This window comes from Dreissena polymorpha, chromosome 6, assembly GCF_020536995.1.
Source record: "Dreissena polymorpha isolate Duluth1 chromosome 6, UMN_Dpol_1.0, whole genome shotgun sequence".
Taxonomy (NCBI): domain Eukaryota; kingdom Metazoa; phylum Mollusca; class Bivalvia; order Myida; family Dreissenidae; genus Dreissena; species Dreissena polymorpha.
The window spans coordinates 15,009,138-15,017,748 of record NC_068360.1 but is presented as its reverse complement, the minus strand read 5'-3'; the positions used below and the strand labels follow the sequence as shown (position 1 = coordinate 15,017,748).

At 33.0% G+C, this 8,611-nt stretch overlaps 2 long non-coding RNA genes across 2 annotated transcripts; both read left to right on the top strand.

Annotated features, from left to right (window-relative positions):
• The first annotated feature begins 4,383 nt into the window (after nt 1-4,383).
• Nucleotides 4,384-5,143, top strand: LOC127834481 (uncharacterized). The gene is made up of 3 exons (XR_008027959.1): nt 4,384-4,495; nt 4,665-4,763; nt 5,040-5,143. It is a non-coding gene; the product is annotated as an uncharacterized LOC127834481 (long non-coding RNA).
• A 614-nt stretch (nt 5,144-5,757) lies between these two features.
• LOC127834333 (uncharacterized) lies at nt 5,758-8,492 on the top strand. The gene is made up of 5 exons (XR_008027872.1): nt 5,758-5,866; nt 6,623-6,742; nt 7,169-7,300; nt 7,699-7,842; nt 8,394-8,492. It is a non-coding gene; the product is annotated as an uncharacterized LOC127834333 (long non-coding RNA).
• Nucleotides 8,493-8,611: the final 119 nt, after the last annotated feature.

Here is an 8,611-nt window from a genome sequence, read left to right as displayed (position 1 = left end):
GTATGCAGAATAATAATGGTTATAGTCAGATCCAAAGCAATTACGACGAACATGGCAATTGGGTGGATTATAAAACAACATACGGACTTAAAGTGATTGTTTCAAGAGATGACGTCCATAAATCTGGGACACTTTTCAAGACATCGTTTGGAGCTTTGAATGCACATCAACGGATTTGGAAAGGCTACAAAATGCCTGATTTAAAGGTTTTTTGTATACATTCATGCATTTCACACTACTACCGTTTTACGAATTTAATATTATTCTTAATATTAAAAGGGCGCGCGTTTTATCGCAAACGTTCATTTGCCTGTTATTGAAACTTAACTAACCTCAATACTAACAAGATTCTACATCATGTGTAATCAATGAGAACTTTCAACATTATATGTTTGATGCAAAATTATAAAAACGTGAATTCTGTCACATGAACAATATTTCCGAGTTAATATTGATGATCTAACTGCGAGCACACGTCATATTGCAGCTGTACTTTAACGACAAGAGCAAGGAAACTACTTCTAGGATGCTGAACCTTGAATGGGATAGTGGGGTGGTTTTAAAGAAAAGAAATGAATGGTAAGTTAATTTAAATCGTTCAATGGCTATTTGATTTTAATATATATATTTTCCAAAAAAGAATGTGAAGGAAATGACAAAACTTTATGGACACGTATTATTTTTTGCAGGGATGAAACGACTGCATTATCTCTGAACGAAATCGGCGAATTTGTGTTGTTAAAGGGAAATCAGCATATCCTTGAGGTTAGAACTTCTTATCTTCGTTTTTCTGATATTTGTTTTATGTTTCGATCAATCAAGTTAAAGCGCTCGTTTCAAATAGGATAACGATAATGGGTTAATGCGTGACCGGTGGACGGATGGCGACAAGCAGAAGAATGTTCTTGCGCTCACTATCGAAAGAGGTTTAATCCAATTTGCAATCATGCAATGTGGCGATATTGTTTATAGTCATATGATCTCAACCATGTTTGAAACGGGTCATACGAAGCACTCCAGAATTATGACCATTAACAAATCCACAAATAACCAAATACCTTTTATCAGTTTTCTGACTTAATGAGTTTTAATAATCAAACATGGTGGCAATACTTATATCCATAATATCTCGTCCAAGTTTGAAGCACTTCTGAATCCTGAATTGTGGCCTTTAATTATTCCAACAAGTACTGAATTAATTCTGTCAGCTCTCTAAAAGGTGGCATCCGGTCAAGACCTTTAGCATTTACAAACATTTGTTACAGTGTGTATACATTAAGCTTGTACGGAGATGAAGCTTTGGATTGTATTGGGGTGATTTTCAAAAACACAACCATATTTTTCGCACAATAATACGAGTTTGGATGGAGGTATTGCATACACATATTGTATTAAGGTACCTTTCATGAGGCCTTAGCTTTGGATTGCATTTGAAGTTGTTCGGGAAAAGGGCAATGTCATTGTTACCAAAAATGTAAAAATAGTTTTCGCTCTATTACACGGAAATCGTTTGTGTACAAAGCTTACTTGCTAACCAGCTTGGAATTGCAGTTTCCGCTAAATATGGTTTTAAACTGAGATATTGCACTGACAGTGTATGTGTATGTTACTTTTATGAACACCTACATTGAAATTTTATTTCGGGCTTAGCCAGTTTTTGCTCAATTACTTAAGTTCGGATGGAGGTATTATAATGAACTTGCGTGTATAGGCAACTAACTTGCTTAACTAGGTAAAGGTTGTACTAAAGATATATTATTTTAATGAATTTAACTTAATGTTCTACGTTAAATACCTGAATGGCATGGGCATTTTTCTTGTGTTTTTCAAATATTTTTTCTGTCATCATTTGTCAAACAAATTAATACATGATACACAGATCAACCTAACCTAGATCTTTTAACGTTTGTAATGTTTTGATATTGTTATATTATATATATATTTAATATTAATGTGATTTTCTTATTTCGTAGTTGCAAATTAAATCAGAAACGTGCGACGCATCGGTGTGTGTGTGTGCCATAACATTCCGCAACGGCAACGAAATATACACTGTAAATGTATGCGAAGGGACACTCATGGAAGGTTTCTTGTATGTCGGCGAAGAAGAGGATGGACTTCTAGACATATTCTATAACCATTCTTTGCTCTACGTATGTAAAGTCAAAATCACCTTTAGCAATGTGCACATGCATTTCCGTGTTTAATTTAAGTTTGTTTTCTCGTGTTTGACGTAACCTTTTTTATTTTCGTTTTCAGGATATCAGACCACTGGACAGTCATTTTGCTGTCCTTAATAATGGACTCCTCATCAAGATCGACAAAAGGCATCCGTCTGGTTCGCTACAAATGACGTTGACGAATATCGGCGATTTCGCATCTTTTGAAAGCGGAGTAGCTGCTTTCAAATTTAAGCAATATCGTCATAGAAACGGCGTCTACAAAACAAACGACGCAGGTTTCGTTGAAAGCTGGCGGTTAGTATATATGTTATTAGGCATATATGTTATAAGAAACACTTTATTAAAATACTGAATGATTTATTTGTAAAGTAACTTTAATTATAAGCGTTTAATTGTTTAATAAATTGAAGCATTCCATTTTAATATATTATACACTGATATGTTAATGTTCATAAACCTTATGATTTGTAGAGTTGTTGCCAGGGACAGTCTTCTTAATCCTGCAAATCACCGGAGTCAGTCTTTCCACGAAACGTACTACAAGTGTCATTGTCCGAGCAAAACCGAGCTGCGACACAATTACGAAGTGACCGGACAAACAAGCCAGCAATACCAACCTTCTGGATGGAACGGCCAACAGCGAAACGAATTTACAAGCACCCTGAAATGCTCGCGCAAATCCAATTGTTCCATTGCACACTCTGGTGCACTAGCTTGGGAGCCACTGATACTTCCGGACGCAATTCAAGCGGAGGATGTGACCATTAGGACAAATGGCGGATCACTTGTTTGCTCATTTAAACCTCTGGATGGGAAACTGCACAAAGTCGAATGGTAAGATTTAACATACGTTTCACACGATCATTTATGATAGGTTAGTAAATAAAATCATTTGCAAGCACATACATTCGACTGATTTCAAATGATACCTGTCCCTTGACGGTTGTTTACAACAACACAGTATGACAATAAGTCTGTATTCACACCATATATACCACACATACATGTAATGAATTAAGTCAAATTTCACAGGAACGTCAACAAATGTTTGTAATGGCATTCACATAGTCAAAGACGACATTACAACATACAACTTTACATTATGTGTTAGCTTACATAAGTGTGAAGAATAATTTCCTTACCTCTGCAATATAATAGTTATATTTATATTATTATTTGTATTTTTATAATTATTACAATCATCATTAATACAATGCAAAGCCTTCCTTATTTCAAATGGTATCTAAACATAATTATATAGATTTAATATAAAATTAGCAGCATCTTTCTATGTGTATGTTATGGAATAGAGATCATACACTTAGCTTGAGTAGAGCTATTCCGTTTGTTTCAACATTAACACAATAAAGAAAAAAATCAACCGATATTCAATATGTTATATATTGTTGTAAAATACTGCTCTATGTAATATCATTTTTTGTCGAAAATCCGTTGCTTTAGAATCGCTGTAAAAAAGTAAAAATCAACATTACCCAGTGATAACGAAACATTAAAGAAAAGATAAGGCGCTTAATTTAACCATAGCATGTTTAGGCCATATATTTTTCATTCATTTCTAGATCATGTACTTACTTGCCAATACTGCTAATGTATTTAAGATCGTGTGCAAATAACTTTATACTAATTCTTTATTATAGTACATTAGTCAAATCAAAGGTACCTGTTTAAAATAATATTACCTTATTCTTATGTCTTCTAGTTTTTACATATAAAGTTAATTTCAAGAAATTGATTATGTATTATTTGTATATTTTTTTCCATTTTATTGAACCCTTTAATTTTTAATCATTATTATACAATGCATTTCTAATTTAACCCTACACTGATGCACGATTGCTTTTGGGGATTATTCAAAACCTAAATAAACAAAAAAGTAGTTATACTCGCCAATTCAAAAGAATGATTGGCTCGCCGCATCCATCGTTATTCACACATTCGATGCACTCAATATTCCGTCTATTTTAATGCTAATAAATTCAATGTATCAATGGTCAGAGAAAATATGTACTGCCAATATACTGGAAAACATAAAAACATTATATGCTATTAAACAAAGTTGTTATTCAAAACACTTGACTCGTTACTGCCTCTAAAAGTCTTCGACTACACAACAGACTGCATTCGTTAATCCAGATTGAATTTCATAGTAACACACACTTATACTATACAGGGTTTCCGGCGAGAACGCGAACGAATCTCTGCTAGTGAACAATTTGACAACATTTGTATATGAGTACGACATTCGCGCAGGTCTGTTTTCTACCTCCGGAGATGAATGCCACCTAAAACCAGTATGTTTTCTTTTCTTCAAAGTCCTTAATAAAATATCAAAACATAAAAGCATACAATATTTTATCAAGGCAAACCTGCGATATATTTTGAATGGCACCTAATGCATGCGATTACGTTTCAATGTCATATATGGAACGAATACTGAGGTAAAAATGAATTATTTTACAGATACGCTGTGTTGTAACGGTATTTGGCAGTAACGGAATCTCGGTAGTGGGACCACCAAGCTATAGTGGCGCATTTGATCTGAAAACGGACCTTGTTTCCGTAAGCATGTATCATGGTTATATAATAGTATAAGCTGTACAGGAAACAAACATGTATACAACAATTGATTAATACGCCCTTTATTGTGCTCTGTATATGTCAAATGGATGCTTCGTGTTATATAAACATAGGCAGTGTTTAAAAAACGTTCTTGAAATAAATGCGAAAATAGTCATAGTTATATTTAATATTAGTATTCATATAATCAAACACGTTTCCGGTTAGTGCATACTTTTTTATTTTTAAAATCAAATACGTTATTCGTTTCTATTTCAGAAACCGTTGAACATTTGCGTGATCAATGACCATTGCTACCTCTTTAATGACACAAGTCCCGATGACGGTCAATACATTTGTTACCCGGATGTAGACCCCTATCACTGGATCAAGGATCTTGCATTGGCTAAAGGTTCCACAGAAAATAGATGTTATATGCATATACTCTCGTGCTGCTATTTTTGTTTTAAAATTAGTTGATGCAATACACACAAGAGAAAAGTGTAGAAAAAACGGAGTTTGTACGAAATTAGAGTATAATAGAAATGCAAATAGTTTCGTTTGTAAAGTCGACAAAAACAATAATGTACTCAAACATTTTAAAGTTTTGGAAAATCTCCGCTTTTCTATAATTCTTTTTTCGACGACATATTTACACAACGTTTGGTTTTGTATAACAAACGAATAAGCGTGACGCTATCGTTACATTTTTTAGAATAAGTGAACACTATTTGATTTAGGGCATCATTGACATTAATATTTGTATATAACTTTCAGTTCATATTTATCAGTTGATTTAAGATTGAGAAAATTATATTTTGATATGAAAACATATATACAATTACTTTAAGTATAATAAAACCATATTTCGAATATTTTTAAATGTCAATAACTGAAACTGAAATTATATTAAAATTCTATATAAAGTTACGCAGCATAACATGTCTACGTCTTTGTATTTTGACAAATAGTTCCTGGTGCCACCTGCTTGAAAGGAACTCCCGAATGCAACAGCGTCCCAGGTGGAGCCTATTGCAGTGACGAGACGAGCACCTGCCAGTGCTATCCGTTATTTACTACATCGAGCACGGAATGCACACCTACGAGTAAACTTATATAATTTATACAACAATATAAAGTTCTGCGTTTACTGTCTGAAGATAATTATTGTTCTTGTTATTATATATTCAAAATTAACCAATTTTGTCAATCTCAAATTTCAATATGGTTCGAACGTCTCAATCAAAGCTTTTTATTTATGAAATAAAATACCAGACTGAGGGCTGTTTGATATTATCGTAACCTGATTTTTGCGAATGTAAACATAAATAAATATTGGTGAACATCAGTTTGAAGAAATTTTGTCCGAAATGGTGTTTTTAACATTTCTCATTTTGAATCCTGTAAAGTTTATAATTTGCCAAACACATAATTTGCCTAAATTGGTAAACCTCTCTAAAAACTATTAAATCATTATATTTAATGATAACTTATTAAACCAACACTTTAGAACTTTGTAAACTGTCGCCAGTTTCGACCTTTAATAATACAACATATATAACTTTCGACATGTTCACAACTGTTGAGAATGAGATTGCTCAATAAATAGCATTTTGTGAGTTTTTTGTTTCATTTTATGAAGTATTTGTTGAGTACTTCTTATGAAAAAAATCTAGTCGTAAACATACCCTGATTTTTTTTTTAAATAAATATTTAACGCTTTTTTAATTTATTGCAACCGAAGATTAACGTCTTGTCATATTCCTTAGAGTAATACCGTTCAATCATTAGATAAAACAATAACCTGCAATACGCTTAACTGCCCAACTACTCCTTTTAGAACTTATTTTATATATTTTAAGATTGCATTATGGATACGGACTGTCATTATGGCACAATTCCACAGACTATGAGATGCTTGAATGGTCAATGCACTTGTGATGTCACCGCAGACATAACGCCCAGAGGATGTAAAACTAAAAGTAAGTTTTTTATGTTTTTTTATATTGTAAATACATTTGCTGTGTTAACCTTGTTGTGATCAATGCTCCTTACCTGCTGTATAATGATAACCGTGTGTCGCACGCAGTTACTTTAACAAAAAAATCAAAGTTATGGGACAAAAACAGTTGTTAGGTGTTGTGTACCAAGAAGGTGCTATTGTATATTATTTACTTGGAGACTGTGTTAACAAACTTCCAAACAATGATGCAGGTGTGCCATTTGTGTAGCGTACTTATATGATCATACGTTTTACAATGAACAAAAATAGTTCATGCCTGAAAAATGCGTAAATACATATCTTAAAAGTATTGTTGACATTGCAGCACAATACCAATTCTTAGAAAGGTTTATATATGTTTGGTCTCATTTTGCAATTTTATCATGCATGCATTATAACGTTACAGAGCTGGGAAGTCCGTGTTACAGCACGGACGATTGCTCACACATAAACGGTTCGATATGTGGGCCGGACGAGACTCGAACATGTGTGTGCGGCGACAGTTATAATAACATTGCGGGAAATTGCTATCCGAAAGGTAATACATTTACAATATTTTATAACATATTATCATGACATATCTATAGCAATAAACAACATATGCACAAATTAGACTTATTTCCAAATAAATATGTGTCATAGTAATCTTTTGTTATTTATACTTCACGTGCAAGACGAATTATGGTATTATGTTGATGCTATTTAATAGTGTATTGAAAACAAATTATTTGGTATCAATATATTTTCCGTTAGTTAGTATTATTTTACGTTATAAAGTCATGTTTATATGCTATCTATAAGTTAAATAAGGAATTCATATTAAGGTGATATAACTTTCCTTTTCATGCAATAATTTAAGACTTTTAAAGCAGCAGATTTATTCTGAAATATTTATGGCGTTATTTGGCAACAGTGGACGATTTTAATATTTGTTAGGGTTGCGACAAAGTTGTCACGACACTAGTGACTGCAGACATTTGTCACATTCGGGTTGCTACGCATTTTCCGGTACAGAGAAGACTTGCCAATGTGACTTCGGATACTCCTCGGACGAATTTGAAGTCTGTCATTCGAATGGGGGTATATATTCTATGATTATATTGTAAAAGCCATATTATACGTGTATCAACATCTAAATATGTAACATTTCGGCTTTTAAACAAACTATATTTTTATTCTACGGGAATGGTTTTAAACTATGCAGAAAGGATGCAATTGCTCGTGAAGAAGATCGCAGACCTGCATACAGAATTGTTTAAGTGTGATTTCTTTTTCAAATCAGACAACAACAACGTTTTTTGTCAAATACTTTCATAAATAACAATACAACATAAAAGCTATTTATATTTACTGTGATGTTTTAAAAAGTATAGCGTATCGTCATTTCAGAACATAGCTTAAAAGGGAATTTCAAAGTATAAATATACTCAACGAGTGTGTATAGAAAGACCTTCGACTAATAAAGACAAGCTGGAAGGAACATACCTATACATATACATGTACATAGACTCGCCCAAATATATCTAACAAGCACAATATGTGCAAAGTATGGGTAAACGTACATAACATATTTTTTGCAATAATACTGCTTTAATACAGATGATATAACGTATAACATGAATTCGATTCAGATATAAACATACCCGATCCTTACTCACCGCATTATCCAGTCGGTTCATGTCAACATGATGATGACTGCTCTCGTTCCTTGTGGTGGACCTACTGTGACCCTAACATGGGAATGAGTTGTGCACGACGTATGTGTTTTTAAAAATTTCTTAATATAAGCCATTTAACATGCAGAAATGTTCTAGTAAATTATCAACGTATGTTTTCTTTTAAATAAGGG